This window comes from Phyllobates terribilis, unplaced genomic scaffold (assembly GCF_046119375.1).
Source record: "Phyllobates terribilis strain yellow unplaced genomic scaffold, ASM4611937v1 Scaffold_1512__1_contigs__length_269417, whole genome shotgun sequence".
In the NCBI taxonomy this organism is placed as follows: domain Eukaryota; kingdom Metazoa; phylum Chordata; class Amphibia; order Anura; family Dendrobatidae; genus Phyllobates; species Phyllobates terribilis.
In genome coordinates, this window is record NW_027364272.1 from 179325 (window position 1) to 197744 (window position 18420).

General features: G+C 45.1%; 14 non-coding genes and 1 pseudogene across 14 annotated transcripts; all 15 read right to left on the minus strand.

The window, feature by feature from the left end:
* Positions 1–363: 363 nt before the first annotated feature.
* On the minus strand, positions 364–554 carry LOC141244151 (U2 spliceosomal RNA). The gene has a single exon (XR_012308115.1). It is a non-coding gene; the product is annotated as a U2 spliceosomal RNA (small nuclear RNA).
* Positions 555–1669: 1115 nt separating this feature from the next.
* LOC141244191 (U2 spliceosomal RNA) lies at positions 1670–1860 on the minus strand. The gene has a single exon (XR_012308153.1). It is a non-coding gene; the product is annotated as a U2 spliceosomal RNA (small nuclear RNA).
* A 1115-nt stretch (positions 1861–2975) lies between these two features.
* On the minus strand, positions 2976–3166 carry LOC141244152 (U2 spliceosomal RNA). The gene has a single exon (XR_012308116.1). It is a non-coding gene; the product is annotated as a U2 spliceosomal RNA (small nuclear RNA).
* A 1115-nt stretch (positions 3167–4281) lies between these two features.
* Positions 4282–4472, minus strand: LOC141244153 (U2 spliceosomal RNA). Its single transcript, XR_012308117.1, has one exon. It is a non-coding gene; the product is annotated as a U2 spliceosomal RNA (small nuclear RNA).
* A 1115-nt stretch (positions 4473–5587) lies between these two features.
* Positions 5588–5778, minus strand: LOC141244154 (U2 spliceosomal RNA). Its single transcript, XR_012308118.1, has one exon. It is a non-coding gene; the product is annotated as a U2 spliceosomal RNA (small nuclear RNA).
* A 1115-nt stretch (positions 5779–6893) lies between these two features.
* On the minus strand, positions 6894–7084 carry LOC141244155 (U2 spliceosomal RNA). The gene has a single exon (XR_012308119.1). It is a non-coding gene; the product is annotated as a U2 spliceosomal RNA (small nuclear RNA).
* Positions 7085–8199: 1115 nt separating this feature from the next.
* Positions 8200–8390, minus strand: LOC141244192 (U2 spliceosomal RNA). Its single transcript, XR_012308154.1, has one exon. It is a non-coding gene; the product is annotated as a U2 spliceosomal RNA (small nuclear RNA).
* A 1118-nt stretch (positions 8391–9508) lies between these two features.
* On the minus strand, positions 9509–9699 carry LOC141244189 (U2 spliceosomal RNA). The gene has a single exon (XR_012308151.1). It is a non-coding gene; the product is annotated as a U2 spliceosomal RNA (small nuclear RNA).
* Positions 9700–10814: 1115 nt separating this feature from the next.
* On the minus strand, positions 10815–11005 carry LOC141244156 (U2 spliceosomal RNA). Its single transcript, XR_012308120.1, has one exon. It is a non-coding gene; the product is annotated as a U2 spliceosomal RNA (small nuclear RNA).
* A 1115-nt stretch (positions 11006–12120) lies between these two features.
* Positions 12121–12311, minus strand: LOC141244193 (U2 spliceosomal RNA). Its single transcript, XR_012308155.1, has one exon. It is a non-coding gene; the product is annotated as a U2 spliceosomal RNA (small nuclear RNA).
* Positions 12312–13429: 1118 nt separating this feature from the next.
* LOC141244190 (U2 spliceosomal RNA) lies at positions 13430–13620 on the minus strand. The gene has a single exon (XR_012308152.1). It is a non-coding gene; the product is annotated as a U2 spliceosomal RNA (small nuclear RNA).
* Positions 13621–14735: 1115 nt separating this feature from the next.
* On the minus strand, positions 14736–14926 carry LOC141244202 (U2 spliceosomal RNA). Its single transcript, XR_012308163.1, has one exon. It is a non-coding gene; the product is annotated as a U2 spliceosomal RNA (small nuclear RNA).
* Positions 14927–16041: 1115 nt separating this feature from the next.
* LOC141244199 (U2 spliceosomal RNA) lies at positions 16042–16232 on the minus strand. Its single transcript, XR_012308160.1, has one exon. It is a non-coding gene; the product is annotated as a U2 spliceosomal RNA (small nuclear RNA).
* Positions 16233–17347: 1115 nt separating this feature from the next.
* LOC141244224 (U2 spliceosomal RNA) lies at positions 17348–17537 on the minus strand. The gene has a single exon (XR_012308183.1). It is a non-coding gene; the product is annotated as a U2 spliceosomal RNA (small nuclear RNA).
* A 787-nt stretch (positions 17538–18324) lies between these two features.
* On the minus strand, positions 18325–18416 carry LOC141244252 (U2 spliceosomal RNA; annotated as a pseudogene).
* Positions 18417–18420: the final 4 nt, after the last annotated feature.

The following is an 18420-nucleotide window of genomic DNA, read 5'->3' on the forward strand; positions in this document are numbered from 1 at the left end:
AGATGGTGTGTGTGCAACAATATACTGAAAGGTCAATTATATTGTGCAGCTTATCTCACCACCTGTAGTTATTTAGGTGAAAGCTCCAAAATGCTTGCCTAATATGTCTGTTTATCCAAAAGGAAGTAAAAAGGGAGAGCTAGAAAGATAGCATTGCATCACATTACATGGCAATGCAATGCACAGTTGCTGAAGTTGAACCAAAATGAGCTTGTAATCTGGCTTCTGCAACTTTGAACATGAAAAATCCAATGAGGAGAAGAAAAGCAAAGCCAAAGAGTCCATCCCCAAATCCGACAAACAAGCAAAATGAACAAAAAACATTGAATTCAATTCTTTCTGATTTTAGAAACTGCATTAAAGAAGGGGTGCACCGGTCCTGGAGATACTGCAATACCAGGTCAATGCGTGGAGTGGACAGAGCAAGCTCTTTTTCCATCTCCCTGTTCTAAAAATCCATTTAATATATGGTCCCCAGATAGGGGACGTATCAGATATTAAACTGATAAGAACAGATACTACACTTGATCTTAGCCAAAAGGCCGAGAAGCGATAACCAGAATTGGTTTCAAACTACGGAGCCACCCAAGGATCCTGAAAAGTCCATTTGTGGAGATGAGCTCCTGGACTCCCGTTAAGAAGACATGTTGTCAACCTCTAGATCCCTTACATGCCTGCACTTTTCGGCTTGCTGCTGCTGCAATCCACGCGTTTTAGATCTGCATAACTCCACCTCTTTAAACACAGCACCTTCACCCCCTGCTGTTCCCACCCGCCTCAACACCGTTGGAAGGGAGGAGAACCAATTAAGGCGGGGGGTGGGGTGGAACGAGCAGCTGTCTACCCTTAGCAGGAGGGCTCCTGATTACATACCTCTCCTGCTGCTGCTGCTGCTGGCTGTCCAGCAGCAGACTGAAGGTGGCTGCTGCTGTGCACAGGTATATAAAGGCTCAGAGCCTATTATGACACGCGCAGCCAGCGTTCCATTGCCACATTCCATCTACTGCAGGCAGGATACCTGGCTGGCTGAATGTCGCTGAGAAGCTCACAGAGACCGCCATAAGCAACAGTTTAACAGAATGCCACAGACTAATCAACCAAACTTTTTGGGTTGGGTTCTCTTTTATAGTCTGCAGGCATTAAATGAAAGAAGTCAGTGTTCCAGCAGAAGGAGACAACGTTTCAGAAAAGGCATTGTAGCAAACCAAAAAAGAAATTTTAAGCGCAGCAGAGTAACCAGCGCACATACCTGTTAGCTCAGGTGAGTTTAAAAGGCTGCTGTTGATAACAAGGGCATTTGCTAAATAGATGGTGTGTGTGCAACAATATACTGAAAGGTCAATTATATTGTGCAGCTTATCTCACCACCTGTAGTTATTTAGGTGAAAGCTCCAAAATGCTTGCCTAATATGTCTGTTTATCCAAAAGGAAGTAAAAAGGGAGAGCTAGAAAGATAGCATTGCATCACATTACATGGCAATGCAATGCACAGTTGCTGAAGTTGAACCAAAATGAGCTTGTAATCTGGCTTCTGCAACTTTGAACATGAAAAATCCAATGAGGAGAAGAAAAGCAAAGCCAAAGAGTCCATCCCAAAATCCGACAAACAAGCAAAATGAACAAAAAACATTGAATTCAATTCTTTCTGATTTTAGAAACTGCATTAAAGAAGGGGTGCACCGGTCCTGGAGATACTGCAATACCAGGTCAATGCGTGGAGTGGACAGAGCAAACTCTTTTTCCATCTCCCTGTTCTAAAAATCCATTTAATATATGGTCCCCAGATAGGGGACGTATCAGATATTAAACTGATAAGAACAGATACTACACTTGATCTTAGCCAAAAGGCCGAGAAGCGATAACCAGAATTGGTTTCAAACTACGGAGCCACCCAAGGATCCTGAAAAGTCCATTTGTGGAGATGAGCTCCTGGACTCCCGTTAAGAAGACATGTTGTCAACCTCTAGATCCCTTACATGCCTGCACTTTTCGGCTTGCTGCTGCTGCAATCCACGCGTTTTAGATCTGCATAACTCCACCTCTTTAAACACAGCACCTTCACCCCCTGCTGTTCCCACCCGCCTCAACACCGTTGGAAGGGAGGAGAACCAATTAAGGCGGGGGTTGGGGTGGAACGAGCAGCTGTCTACCCTTAGCAGGAGGGCTCCTGATTACATACCTCTCCTGCTGCTGCTGCTGCTGGCTGTCCAGCAGCAGACTGAAGGTGGCTGCTGCTGTGCACAGGTATATAAAGGCTCAGAGCCTATTATGACACGCGCAGCCAGCGTTCCATTGCCACATTCCATCTACTGCAGGCAGGTTACCTGGCTGGCTGAATGTCGCTGAGAAGCTCACAGAGACCGCCATAAGCAACAGTTTAACAGAATGCCACAGACTAATCAACCAAACTTTTTGGGTTGGGTTCTCTTTTATAGTCTGCAGGCATTAAATGAAAGAAGTCAGTGTTCCAGCAGAAGGAGACAACGTTTCAGAAAAGGCATTGTAGCAAACCAAAAAAGAAATTTTAAGCGCAGCAGAGTAACCAGCGCACATACCTGTTAGCTCAGGTGAGTTTAAAAGGCTGCTGTTGATAACAAGGGCATTTGCTAAATAGATGGTGTGTGTGCAACAATATACTGAAAGGTCAATTATATTGTGCAGCTTATCTCACCACCTGTAGTTATTTAGGTGAAAGCTCCAAAATGCTTGCCTAATATGTCTGTTTATCCAAAAGGAAGTAAAAAGGGAGAGCTAGAAAGATAGCATTGCATCACATTACATGGCAATGCAATGCACAGTTGCTGAAGTTGAACCAAAATGAGCTTGTAATCTGGCTTCTGCAACTTTGAACATGAAAAATCCAATGAGGAGAAGAAAAGCAAAGCCAAAGAGTCCATCCCAAAATCCGACAAACAAGCAAAATGAACAAAAAACTTTGAATTCAATTCTTTCTGATTTTAGAAACTGCATTAAAGAAGGGGTGCACCGGTCCTGGAGATACTGCAATACCAGGTCAATGCGTGGAGTGGACAGAGCAAGCTCTTTTTCCATCTCCCTGTTCTAAAAATCCATTTAATATATGGTCCCCAGATAGGGGACGTATCAGATATTAAACTGATAAGAACAGATACTACACTTGATCTTAGCCAAAAGGCCGAGAAGCGATAACCAGAATTGGTTTCAAACTACGGAGCCACCCAAGGATCCTGAAAAGTCCATTTGTGGAGATGAGCTCCTGGACTCCCGTTAAGAAGACATGTTGTCAACCTCTAGATCCCTTACATGCCTGCACTTTTCGGCTTGCTGCTGCTGCAATCCACGCGTTTTAGATCTGCATAACTCCACCTCTTTAAACACAGCACCTTCACCCCCTGCTGTTCCCACCCGCCTCAACACCGTTGGAAGGGAGGAGAACCAATTAAGGCGGGGGGTGGGGTGGAACGAGCAGCTGTCTACCCTTAGCAGGAGGGCTCCTGATTACATACCTCTCCTGCTGCTGCTGCTGCTGGCTGTCCAGCAGCAGACTGAAGGTGGCTGCTGCTGTGCACAGGTATATAAAGGCTCAGAGCCTATTATGACACGCGCAGCCAGCGTTCCATTGCCACATTCCATCTACTGCAGGCAGGATACCTGGCTGGCTGAATGTCGCTGAGAAGCTCACAGAGACCGCCATAAGCAACAGTTTAACAGAATGCCACAGACTAATCAACCAAACTTTTTGGGTTGGGTTCTCTTTTATAGTCTGCAGGCATTAAATGAAAGAAGTCAGTGTTCCAGCAGAAGGAGACAACGTTTCAGAAAAGGCATTGTAGCAAACCAAAAAAGAAATTTTAAGCGCAGCAGAGTAACCAGCGCACATACCTGTTAGCTCAGGTGAGTTTAAAAGGCTGCTGTTGATAACAAGGGCATTTGCTAAATAGATGGTGTGTGTGCAACAATATACTGAAAGGTCAATTATATTGTGCAGCTTATCTCACCACCTGTAGTTATTTAGGTGAAAGCTCCAAAATGCTTGCCTAATATGTCTGTTTATCCAAAAGGAAGTAAAAAGGGAGAGCTAGAAAGATAGCATTGCATCACATTACATGGCAATGCAATGCACAGTTGCTGAAGTTGAACCAAAATGAGCTTGTAATCTGGCTTCTGCAACTTTGAACATGAAAAATCCAATGAGGAGAAGAAAAGCAAAGCCAAAGAGTCCATCCCAAAATCCGACAAACAAGCAAAATGAACAAAAAACTTTGAATTCAATTCTTTCTGATTTTAGAAACTGCATTAAAGAAGGGGTGCACCGGTCCTGGAGATACTGCAATACCAGGTCAATGCGTGGAGTGGACAGAGCAAGCTCTTTTTCCATCTCCCTGTTCTAAAAATCCATTTAATATATGGTCCCCAGATAGGGGACGTATCAGATATTAAACTGATAAGAACAGATACTACACTTGATCTTAGCCAAAAGGCCGAGAAGCGATAACCAGAATTGGTTTCAAACTACGGAGCCACCCAAGGATCCTGAAAAGTCCATTTGTGGAGATGAGCTCCTGGACTCCCGTTAAGAATACATGTTGTCAACCTCTAGATCCCTTACATGCCTGCACTTTTCGGCTTGCTGCTGCTGCAATCCACGCGTTTTAGATCTGCATAACTCCACCTCTTTAAACACAGCACCTTCACCCCCTGCTGTTCCCACCCGCCTCAACACCGTTGGAAGGGAGGAGAACCAATTAAGGCGGGGGGTGGGGTGGAACGAGCAGCTGTCTACCCTTAGCAGGAGGGCTCCTGATTACATACCTCTCCTGCTGCTGCTGCTGCTGGCTGTCCAGCAGCAGACTGAAGGTGGCTGCTGCTGTGCACAGGTATATAAAGGCTCAGAGCCTATTATGACACGCGCAGCCAGCGTTCCATTGCCACATTCCATCTACTGCAGGCAGGATACCTGGCTGGCTGAATGTCGCTGAGAAGCTCACAGAGACCGCCATAAGCAACAGTTTAACAGAATGCCACAGACTAATCAACCAAACTTTTTGGGTTGGGTTCTCTTTTATAGTCTGCAGGCATTAAATGAAAGAAGTCAGTGTTCCAGCAGAAGGAGACAACGTTTCAGAAAAGGCATTGTAGCAAACCAAAAAAGAAATTTTAAGCGCAGCAGAGTAACCAGCGCACATACCTGTTAGCTCAGGTGAGTTTAAAAGGCTGCTGTTGATAACAAGGGCATTTGCTAAATAGATGGTGTGTGTGCAACAATATACTGAAAGGTCAATTATATTGTGCAGCTTATCTCACCACCTGTAGTTATTTAGGTGAAAGCTCCAAAATGCTTGCCTAATATGTCTGTTTATCCAAAAGGAAGTAAAAAGGGAGAGCTAGAAAGATAGCATTGCATCACATTACATGGCAATGCAATGCACAGTTGCTGAAGTTGAACCAAAATGAGCTTGTAATCTGGCTTCTGCAACTTTGAACATGAAAAATCCAATGAGGAGAAGAAAAGCAAAGCCAAAGAGTCCATCCCAAAATCCGACAAACAAGCAAAATGAACAAAAAACTTTGAATTCAATTCTTTCTGATTTTAGAAACTGCATTAAAGAAGGGGTGCACCGGTCCTGGAGATACTGCAATACCAGGTCAATGCGTGGAGTGGACAGAGCAAGCTCTTTTTCCATCTCCCTGTTCTAAAAATCCATTTAATATATGGTCCCCAGATAGGGGACGTATCAGATATTAAACTGATAAGAACAGATACTACACTTGATCTTAGCCAAAAGGCCGAGAAGCGATAACCAGAATTGGTTTCAAACTACGGAGCCACCCAAGGATCCTGAAAAGTCCATTTGTGGAGATGAGCTCCTGGACTCCCGTTAAGAAGACATGTTGTCAACCTCTAGATCCCTTACATGCCTGCACTTTTCGGCTTGCTGCTGCTGCAATCCACGCGTTTTAGATCTGCATAACTCCACCTCTTTAAACACAGCACCTTCACCCCCTGCTGTTCCCACCCGCCTCAACACCGTTGGAAGGGAGGAGAACCAATTAAGGCGGGGGGTGGGGTGGAACGAGCAGCTGTCTACCCTTAGCAGGAGGGCTCCTGATTACATACCTCTCCTGCTGCTGCTGCTGCTGGCTGTCCAGCAGCAGACTGAAGGTGGCTGCTGCTGTGCACAGGTATATAAAGGCTCAGAGCCTATTATGACACGCGCAGCCAGCGTTCCATTGCCACATTCCATCTACTGCAGGCAGGATACCTGGCTGGCTGAATGTCGCTGAGAAGCTCACAGAGACCGCCATAAGCAACAGTTTAACAGAATGCCACAGACTAATCAACCAAACTTTTTGGGTTGGGTTCTCTTTTATAGTCTGCAGGCATTAAATGAAAGAAGTCAGTGTTCCAGCAGAAGGAGACAACGTTTCAGAAAAGGCATTGTAGCAAACCAAAAAAGAAATTTTAAGCGCAGCAGAGTAACCAGCGCACATACCTGTTAGCTCAGGTGAGTTTAAAAGGCTGCTGTTGATAACAAGGGCATTTGCTAAATAGATGGTGTGTGTGCAACAATATACTGAAAGGTCAATTATATTGTGCAGCTTATCTCACCACCTGTAGTTATTTAGGTGAAAGCTCCAAAATGCTTGCCTAATATGTCTGTTTATCCAAAAGGAAGTAAAAAGGGAGAGCTAGAAAGATAGCATTGCATCACATTACATGGCAATGCAATGCACAGTTGCTGAAGTTGAACCAAAATGAGCTTGTAATCTGGCTTCTGCAACTTTGAACATGAAAAATCCAATGAGGAGAAGAAAAGCAAAGCCAAAGAGTCCATCCCAAAATCCGACAAACAAGCAAAATGAACAAAAAACTTTGAATTCAATTCTTTCTGATTTTAGAAACTGCATTAAAGAAGGGGTGCACCGGTCCTGGAGATACTGCAATACCAGGTCAATGCGTGGAGTGGACAGAGCAAGCTCTTTTTCCATCTCCCTGTTCTAAAAATCCATTTAATATATGGTCCCCAGATAGGGGACGTATCAGATATTAAACTGATAAGAACAGATACTACACTTGATCTTAGCCAAAAGGCCGAGAAGCGATAACCAGAATTGGTTTCAAACTACGGAGCCACCCAAGGATCCTGAAAAGTCCATTTGTGGAGATGAGCTCCTGGACTCCCGTTAAGAAGACATGTTGTCAACCTCTAGATCCCTTACATGCCTGCACTTTTCGGCTTGCTGCTGCTGCAATCCACGCGTTTTAGATCTGCATAACTCCACCTCTTTAAACACAGCACCTTCACCCCCTGCTGTTCCCACCCGCCTCAACACCGTTGGAAGGGAGGAGAACCAATTAAGGCGGGGGGTGGGGTGGAACGAGCAGCTGTCTACCCTTAGCAGGAGGGCTCCTGATTACATACCTCTCCTGCTGCTGCTGCTGCTGGCTGTCCAGCAGCAGACTGAAGGTGGCTGCTGCTGTGCACAGGTATATAAAGGCTCAGAGCCTATTATGACACGCGCAGCCAGCGTTCCATTGCCACATTCCATCTACTGCAGGCAGGATACCTGGCTGGCTGAATGTCGCTGAGAAGCTCACAGAGACCGCCATAAGCAACAGTTTAACAGAATGCCACAGACTAATCAACCAAACTTTTTGGGTTGGGTTCTCTTTTATAGTCTGCAGGCATTAAATGAAAGAAGTCAGTGTTCCAGCAGAAGGAGACAACGTTTCAGAAAAGGCATTGTAGCAAACCAAAAAAGAAATTTTAAGCGCAGCAGAGTAACCAGCGCACATACCTGTTAGCTCAGGTGAGTTTAAAAGGCTGCTGTTGATAACAAGGGCATTTGCTAAATAGATGGTGTGTGTGCAACAATATACTGAAAGGTCAATTATATTGTGCAGCTTATCTCACCACCTGTAGTTATTTAGGTGAAAGCTCCAAAATGCTTGCCTAATATGTCTGTTTATCCAAAAGGAAGTAAAAAGGGAGAGCTAGAAAGATAGCATTGCATCACATTACATGGCAATGCAATGCACAGTTGCTGAAGTTGAACCAAAATGAGCTTGTAATCTGGCTTCTGCGACTTTGAACATGAAAAATCCAATGAGGAGAAGAAAAGCAAAGCCAAAGAGTCCATCCCAAAATCCGACAAACAAGCAAAATGAACAAAAAACATTGAATTCAATTCTTTCTGATTTTAGAAACTGCATTAAAGAAGGGGTGCACCGGTACTGGAGATACTGCAATACCAGGTCAATGCGTGGAGTGGACAGAGCAAGCTCTTTTTCCATCTCCCTGTTCTAAAAATCCATTTAATATATGGTCCCCAGATAGGGGACGTATCAGATATTAAACTGATAAGAACAGATACTACACTTGATCTTAGCCAAAAGGCCGAGAAGCGATAACCAGAATTGGTTTCAAACTACGGAGCCACCCAAGGATCCTGAAAAGTCCATTTGTGGAGATGAGCTCCTGGACTCCCGTTAAGAAGACATGTTGTCAACCTCTAGATCCCTTACATGCCTGCACTTTTCGGCTTGCTGCTGCTGCAATCCACGCGTTTTAGATCTGCATAACTCCACCTCTTTAAACACAGCACCTTCACCCCCTGCTGTTCCCACCCGCCTCAACACCGTTGGAAGGGAGGAGAACCAATTAAGGCGGGGGGTGGGGTGGAACGAGCAGCTGTCTACCCTTAGCAGGAGGGCTCCTGATTACATACCTCTCCTGCTGCTGCTGCTGCTGCTGGCTGTCCAGCAGCAGACTGAAGGTGGCTGCTGCTGTGCACAGGTATATAAAGGCTCAGAGCCTATTATGACACGCGCAGCCAGCGTTCCATTGCCACATTCCATCTACTGCAGGCAGGATACCTGGCTGCCTGAATGTCGCTGAGAAGCTCACAGAGACCGCCATAAGCAACAGTTTAACAGAATGCCACAGACTAATCAACCAAACTTTTTGGGTTGGGTTCTCTTTTATAGTCTGCAGGCATTAAATGAAAGAAGTCAGTGTTCCAGCAGAAGGAGACAACGTTTCAGAAAAGGCATTGTAGCAAACCAAAAAAGAAATTTTAAGCGCAGCAGAGTAACCAGCGCACATACCTGTTAGCTCAGGTGAGTTTAAAAGGCTGCTGTTGATAACAAGGGCATTTGCTAAATAGATGGTGTGTGTGCAACAATATACTGAAAGGTCAATTATATTGTGCAGCTTATCTCACCACCTGTAGTTATTTAGGTGAAAGCTCCAAAATGCTTGCCTAATATGTCTGTTTATCCAAAAGGAAGTAAAAAGGGAGAGCTAGAAAGATAGCATTGCATCACATTACATGGCAATGCAATGCACAGTTGCTGAAGTTGAACCAAAATGAGCTTGTAATCTGGCTTCTGCAACTTTGAACATGAAAAATCCAATGAGGAGAAGAAAAGCAAAGCCAAAGAGTCCATCCCCAAATCCGACAAACAAGCAAAATGAACAAAAAACATTGAATTCAATTCTTTCTGATTTTAGAAACTGCATTAAAGAAGGGGTGCACCGGTCCTGGAGATACTGCAATACCAGGTCAATGCGTGGAGTGGACAGAGCAAGCTCTTTTTCCATCTCCCTGTTCTAAAAATCCATTTAATATATGGTCCCCAGATAGGGGACGTATCAGATATTAAACTGATAAGAACAGATACTACACTGGATCTTAGCCAAAAGGCCGAGAAGCGATAACCAGAATTGGTTTCAAACTACGGAGCCACCCAAGGATCCTGAAAAGTCCATTTGTGGAGATGAGCTCCTGGACTCCCGTTAAGAAGACATGTTGTCAACCTCTAGATCCCTTACATGCCTGCACTTTTCGGCTTGCTGCTGCTGCAATCCACGCGTTTTAGATCTGCATAACTCCACCTCTTTAAACACAGCACCTTCACCCCCTGCTGTTCCCACCCGCCTCAACACCGTTGGAAGGGAGGAGAACCAATTAAGGCGGGGGGTGGGGTGGAACGAGCAGCTGTCTACCCTTAGCAGGAGGGCTCCTGATTACATACCTCTCCTGCTGCTGCTGCTGCTGGCTGTCCAGCAGCAGACTGAAGGTGGCTGCTGCTGTGCACAGGTATATAAAGGCTCAGAGCCTATTATGACACGCGCAGCCAGCGTTCCATTGCCACATTCCATCTACTGCAGGCAGGATACCTGGCTGGCTGAATGTCGCTGAGAAGCTCACAGAGACCGCCATAAGCAACAGTTTAACAGAATGCCACAGACTAATCAACCAAACTTTTTGGGTTGGGTTCTCTTTTATAGTCTGCAGGCATTAAATGAAAGAAGTCAGTGTTCCAGCAGAAGGAGACAACGTTTCAGAAAAGGCATTGTAGCAAACCAAAAAAGAAATTTTAAGCGCAGCAGAGTAACCAGCGCACATACCTGTTAGCTCAGGTGAGTTTAAAAGGCTGCTGTTGATAACAAGGGCATTTGCTAAATAGATGGTGTGTGTGCAACAATATACTGAAAGGTCAATTATATTGTGCAGCTTATCTCACCACCTGTAGTTATTTAGGTGAAAGCTCCAAAATGCTTGCCTAATATGTCTGTTTATCCAAAAGGAAGTAAAAAGGGAGAGCTAGAAAGATAGCATTGCATCACATTACATGGCAATGCAATGCACAGTTGCTGAAGTTGAACCAAAATGAGCTTGTAATCTGGCTTCTGCAACTTTGAACATGAAAAATCCAATGAGGAGAAGAAAAGCAAAGCCAAAGAGTCCATCCCAAAATCCGACAAACAAGCAAAATGAACAAAAAACTTTGAATTCAATTCTTTCTGATTTTAGAAACTGCATTAAAGAAGGGGTGCACCGGTCCTGGAGATACTGCAATACCAGGTCAATGCGTGGAGTGGACAGAGCAAGCTCTTTTTCCATCTCCCTGTTCTAAAAATCCATTTAATATATGGTCCCCAGATAGGGGACGTATCAGATATTAAACTGATAAGAACAGATACTACACTTGATCTTAGCCAAAAGGCCGAGAAGCGATAACCAGAATTGGTTTCAAACTACGGAGCCACCCAAGGATCCTGAAAAGTCCATTTGTGGAGATGAGCTCCTGGACTCCCGTTAAGAAGACATGTTGTCAACCTCTAGATCCCTTACATGCCTGCACTTTTCGGCTTGCTGCTGCTGCAATCCACGCGTTTTAGATCTGCATAACTCCACCTCTTTAAACACAGCACCTTCACCCCCTGCTGTTCCCACCCGCCTCAACACCGTTGGAAGGGAGGAGAACCAATTAAGGCGGGGGGTGGGGTGGAACGAGCAGCTGTCTACCCTTAGCAGGAGGGCTCCTGATTACATACCTCTCCTGCTGCTGCTGCTGCTGGCTGTCCAGCAGCAGACTGAAGGTGGCTGCTGCTGTGCACAGGTATATAAAGGCTCAGAGCCTATTATGACACGCGCAGCCAGCGTTCCATTGCCACATTCCATCTACTGCAGGCAGGATACCTGGCTGGCTGAATGTCGCTGAGAAGCTCACAGAGACCGCCATAAGCAACAGTTTAACAGAATGCCACAGACTAATCAACCAAACTTTTTGGGTTGGGTTCTCTTTTATAGTCTGCAGGCATTAAATGAAAGAAGTCAGTGTTCCAGCAGAAGGAGACAACGTTTCAGAAAAGGCATTGTAGCAAACCAAAAAAGAAATTTTAAGCGCAGCAGAGTAACCAGCGCACATACCTGTTAGCTCAGGTGAGTTTAAAAGGCTGCTGTTGATAACAAGGGCATTTGCTAAATAGATGGTGTGTGTGCAACAATATACTGAAAGGTCAATTATATTGTGCAGCTTATCTCACCACCTGTAGTTATTTAGGTGAAAGCTCCAAAATGCTTGCCTAATATGTCTGTTTATCCAAAAGGAAGTAAAAAGGGAGAGCTAGAAAGATAGCATTGCATCACATTACATGGCAATGCAATGCACAGTTGCTGAAGTTGAACCAAAATGAGCTTGTAATCTGGCTTCTGCAACTTTGAACATGAAAAATCCAATGAGGAGAAGAAAAGCAAAGCCAAAGAGTCCATCCCAAAATCCGACAAACAAGCAAAATGAACAAAAAACATTGAATTCAATTCTTTCTGATTTTAGAAACTGCATTAAAGAAGGGGTGCACCGGTACTGGAGATACTGCAATACCAGGTCAATGCGTGGAGTGGACAGAGCAAGCTCTTTTTCCATCTCCCTGTTCTAAAAATCCATTTAATATATGGTCCCCAGATAGGGGACGTATCAGATATTAAACTGATAAGAACAGATACTACACTTGATCTTAGCCAAAAGGCCGAGAAGCGATAACCAGAATTGGTTTCAAACTACGGAGCCACCCAAGGATCCTGAAAAGTCCATTTGTGGAGATGAGCTCCTGGACTCCCGTTAAGAAGACATGTTGTCAACCTCTAGATCCCTTACATGCCTGCACTTTTCGGCTTGCTGCTGCTGCAATCCACGCGTTTTAGATCTGCATAACTCCACCTCTTTAAACACAGCACCTTCACCCCCTGCTGTTCCCACCCGCCTCAACACCGTTGGAAGGGAGGAGAACCAATTAAGGCGGGGGGTGGGGTGGAACGAGCAGCTGTCTACCCTTAGCAGGAGGGCTCCTGATTACATACCTCTCCTGCTGCTGCTGCTGCTGCTGGCTGTCCAGCAGCAGACTGAAGGTGGCTGCTGCTGTGCACAGGTATATAAAGGCTCAGAGCCTATTATGACACGCGCAGCCAGCGTTCCATTGCCACATTCCATCTACTGCAGGCAGGATACCTGGCTGCCTGAATGTCGCTGAGAAGCTCACAGAGACCGCCATAAGCAACAGTTTAACAGAATGCCACAGACTAATCAACCAAACTTTTTGGGTTGGGTTCTCTTTTATAGTCTGCAGGCATTAAATGAAAGAAGTCAGTGTTCCAGCAGAAGGAGACAACGTTTCAGAAAAGGCATTGTAGCAAACCAAAAAAGAAATTTTAAGCGCAGCAGAGTAACCAGCGCACATACCTGTTAGCTCAGGTGAGTTTAAAAGGCTGCTGTTGATAACAAGGGCATTTGCTAAATAGATGGTGTGTGTGCAACAATATACTGAAAGGTCAATTATATTGTGCAGCTTATCTCACCACCTGTAGTTATTTAGGTGAAAGCTCCAAAATGCTTGCCTAATATGTCTGTTTATCCAAAAGGAAGTAAAAAGGGAGAGCTAGAAAGATAGCATTGCATCACATTACATGGCAATGCAATGCACAGTTGCTGAAGTTGAACCAAAATGAGCTTGTAATCTGGCTTCTGCAACTTTGAACATGAAAAATCCAATGAGGAGAAGAAAAGCAAAGCCAAAGAGTCCATCCCCAAATCCGACAAACAAGCAAAATGAACAAAAAACATTGAATTCAATTCTTTCTGATTTTAGAAACTGCATTAAAGAAGGGGTGCACCGGTCCTGGAGATACTGCAATACCAGGTCAATGCGTGGAGTGGACAGAGCAAGCTCTTTTTCCATCTCCCTGTTCTAAAAATCCATTTAATATATGGTCCCCAGATAGGGGACGTATCAGATATTAAACTGATAAGAACAGATACTACACTGGATCTTAGCCAAAAGGCCGAGAAGCGATAACCAGAATTGGTTTCAAACTACGGAGCCACCCAAGGATCCTGAAAAGTCCATTTGTGGAGATGAGCTCCTGGACTCCCGTTAAGAAGACATGTTGTCAACCTCTAGATCCCTTACATGCCTGCACTTTTCGGCTTGCTGCTGCTGCAATCCACGCGTTTTAGATCTGCATAACTCCACCTCTTTAAACACAGCACCTTCACCCCCTGCTGTTCCCACCCGCCTCAACACCGTTGGAAGGGAGGAGAACCAATTAAGGCGGGGGGTGGGGTGGAACGAGCAGCTGTCTACCCTTAGCAGGAGGGCTCCTGATTACATACCTCTCCTGCTGCTGCTGCTGCTGGCTGTCCAGCAGCAGACTGAAGGTGGCTGCTGCTGTGCACAGGTATATAAAGGCTCAGAGCCTATTATGACACGCGCAGCCAGCGTTCCATTGCCACATTCCATCTACTGCAGGCAGGATACCTGGCTGGCTGAATGTCGCTGAGAAGCTCACAGAGACCGCCATAAGCAACAGTTTAACAGAATGCCACAGACTAATCAACCAAACTTTTTGGGTTGGGTTCTCTTTTATAGTCTGCAGGCATTAAATGAAAGAAGTCAGTGTTCCAGCAGAAGGAGACAACGTTTCAGAAAAGGCATTGTAGCAAACCAAAAAAGAAATTTTAAGCGCAGCAGAGTAACCAGCGCACATACCTGTTAGCTCAGGTGAGTTTAAAAGGCTGCTGTTGATAACAAGGGCATTTGCTAAATAGATGGTGTGTGTGCAACAATATACTGAAAGGTCAATTATATTGTGCAGCTTATCTCACCACCTGTAGTTATTTAGGTGAAAGCTCCAAAATGCTTGCCTAATATGTCTGTTTATCCAAAAGGAAGTAAAAAGGGAGAGCTAGAAAGATAGCATTGCATCACATTACATGGCAATGCAATGCACAGTTGCTGAAGTTGAACCAAAATGAGCTTGTAATCTGGCTTCTGCAACTTTGAACATGAAAAATCCAATGAGGAGAAGAAAAGCAAAGCCAAAGAGTCCATCCCAAAATCCGACAAACAAGCAAAATGAACAAAAAACATTGAATTCAATTCTTTCTGATTTTAGAAACTGCATTAAAGAAGGGGTGCACCGGTCCTGGAGATGCTGCAATACCAGGTCAATGCGTGGAGTGGACAGAGCAAGCTCTTTTTCCATCTCCCTGTTCTAACAATCCATTTAATATATGGTCCCCAGATAGGGGACGTATCAGATATTAAACTGATAAGAACAGATACTACACTTGATCTTAGCCAAAAGGCCGAGAAGCGATAACCAGAATTGGTTTCAAACTACGGAGCCACCCAAGGATCCTGAAAAGTCCATTTGTGGAGATGAGCTCCTGGACTCCCGTTAAGAAGACATGTTGTCAACCTCTAGATCCCTTACATGCCTGCACTTTTCGGCTTGCTGCTGCTGCAATCCACGCGTTTTAGATCTGCATAACTCCACCTCTTTAAACACAGCACCTTCACCCCCTGCTGTTCCCACCCGCCTCAACACCGTTGGAAGGGAGGAGAACCAATTAAGGCGGGGGGTGGGGTGGAACGAGCAGCTGTCTACCCTTAGCAGGAGGGCTCCTGATTACATACCTCTCCTGCTGCTGCTGCTGCTGGCTGTCCAGCAGCAGACTGAAGGTGGCTGCTGCTGTGCACAGGTATATAAAGGCTCAGAGCCTATTATGACACGCGCAGCCAGCGTTCCATTGCCACATTCCATCTACTGCAGGCAGGATACCTGGCTGGCTGAATGTCGCTGAGAAGCTCACAGAGACCGCCATAAGCAACAGTTTAACAGAATGCCACAGACTAATCAACCAAACTTTTTGGGTTGGGTTCTCTTTTATAGTCTGCAGGCATTAAATGAAAGAAGTCAGTGTTCCAGCAGAAGGAGACAACGTTTCAGAAAAGGCATTGTAGCAAACCAAAAAAGAAATTTTAAGCGCAGCAGAGTAACCAGCGCACATACCTGTTAGCTCAGGTGAGTTTAAAAGGCTGCTGTTGATAACAAGGGCATTTGCTAAATAGATGGTGTGTGTGCAACAATATACTGAAAGGTCAATTATATTGTGCAGCTTATCTCACCACCTGTAGTTATTTAGGTGAAAGCTCCAAAATGCTTGCCTAATATGTCTGTTTATCCAAAAGGAAGTAAAAAGGGAGAGCTAGAAAGATAGCATTGCATCACATTACATGGCAATGCAATGCACAGTTGCTGAAGTTGAACCAAAATGAGCTTGTAATCTGGCTTCTGCAACTTTGAACATGAAAAATCCAATGAGAAGAAGAAAAGCAAAGCCAAAGAGTCCATCCCAAAATCCGACAAACAAGCAAAATGAACAAAAAACATTGAATTCAATTCTTTCTGATTTTAGAAACTGCATTAAAGAAGGGGTGCACCGGTCCTGGAGATACTGCAATACTAGGTCAATGCGTGGAGTGGACAGAGCAAGCTCTTTTTCCATCTCCCTGTTCTAAAAATCCATTTAATATATGGTCCCCAGATAGGGGACGTATCAGATATTAAACTGATAAGAACAGATACTACACTTGATCTTAGCCAAAAGGCCGAGAAGCGATAACCAGAATTGGTTTCAAACTACGGAGCCACCCAAGGATCCTGAAAAGTCCATTTGTGGAGATGAGCTCCTGGACTCCCGTTAAGAAGACATGTTGTCAACCTCTAGATCCCTTACATGCCTGCACTTTTCGGCTTGCTGCTGCTGCAATCCACGCGTTTTAGATCTGCATAACTCCACCTCTTTAAACACAGCACCTTCACCCCCTGCTGTTCCCACCCGCCTCAACACCGTTGGAAGGGAGGAGAACCAATTAAGGCGGGGGGTGGGGTGGAACGAGCAGCTGTCTACCCTTAGCAGGAGGGCTCCTGATTACATACCTCTCCTGCTGCTGCTGCTGCTGGCTGTCCAGCAGCAGACTGAAGGTGGCTGCTGCTGTGCACAGGTATATAAAGGCTCAGAGCCTATTATGACACGCGCAGCCAGCGTTCCATTGCCACATTCCATCTACTGCAGGCAGGATACCTGGCTGGCTGAATGTCGCTGAGAAGCTCACAGAGACCGCCATAAGCAACAGTTTAACAGAATGCCACAGACTAATCAACCAAACTTTTTGGGTTGGGTTCTCTTTTATAGTCTGCAGGCATTAAATGAAAGAAGTCAGTGTTCCAGCAGAAGGAGACAACGTTTCAGAAAAGGCATTGTAGCAAACCAAAAAAGAAATTTTAAGCGCAGCAGAGTAACCAGCGCACATACCTGTTAGCTCAGGTGAGTTTAAAAGGCTGCTGTTGATAACAAGGGCATTTGCTAAATAGATGGTGTGTGTGCAACAATATACTGAAAGGTCAATTATATTGTGCAGCTTATCTCACCACCTGTAGTTATTTAGGTGAAAGCTCCAAAATGCTTGCCTAATATGTCTGTTTATCCAAAAGGAAGTAAAAAGGGAGAGCTAGAAAGATAGCATTGCATCACATTACATGGCAATGCAATGCACAGTTGCTGAAGTTGAACCAAAATGAGCTTGTAATCTGGCTTCTGCAACTTTGAACATGAAAAATCCAATGAGGAGAAGAAAAGCAGAGCCAAAGAGTCCATCCCAAAATCCGACAAACAAGCAAAATGAACAAAAAACATTGAATTCAATTCTTTCTGATTTTAGAAACTGCATTAAAGAAGGGGTGCACCGGTCCTGGAGATACTGCAATACCAGGTCAATGCGTGGAGTGGACAGAGCAAGCTCTTTTTCCATCTCCCTGTTCTAAAAATCCATTTAATATATGGTCCCCAGATAGGGGACGTATCAGATATTAAACTGATAAGAACAGATTTTTTTTTTTTTTTTTTTGAAAGCCCGAAATCGTGTACAAAACCCGAGTGCGCTTAAAAAAGTGACAAGTGCCACAAAAAAAGTGCACTAGGATGCTGGTCTTCTTGAAACCCTCTCCAAAAGGAGAAGGGTCCCCCAAACCATTCCCCGTCCCTCCGAGCCAAAAGGCCACAGCGAGGAACAGGGACAAAAAGCCACCTCCAGCCGAAGCCAGAGGCGACCCAATCTTACCCCCAGCACCTGCCCGAGTTCTCACCCGAGCAAGGCACTGGGAGCCAAAGACTGTGCTCCCCTCCCGGAAGAGGGGAGCCAACAACGCTCTCCTCCCGAAAGAGGAGAGCCAGGGGGGTTCAGGGGGGAGCGGAACCTGATGGCCACACACTCCCCCCCTAGACCTGCCAAGAGAGGAACCCGTAAGGGAACCGCATCCCGACAAAATCCTAGTAGGACGTGACACACGTGAATAAGTGGACACACAGTGACAAAGAAATTAAATAAATAGTGAAGGTTTCACAGTATAATACTGCCCGGACCTTCGACCGGGAAATGAAAAATTCCCCATCCTAAGGCCAGAAGGCCCGGAATAAGGGTGTGTGCGAAGAAAGAAAATTTGAAGTGCTTGTGCAAATGTGCCATAAACTCAAGTGGGGTTCCCAATCCCAGTGAGTTAAGGCACCCCAGGGTCACCACTCCTGGGGCACTTCACACTTCGGGCTTTCGATCTTCCCCGGCCCAATGGCGTCGATCCTGGGGGGCCATGCTTTCCACCATATGACTATATTAGCCACCTGGCGTACTAACAAGCGCCTAAACCCCAGTGTGCATAATGTATCAATCTACTAGGGCGGCCAACATCCAAAACCGCCTTTTCGAAAGATACTACACTTGATCTTAGCCAAAAGGCCGAGAAGCGATAACC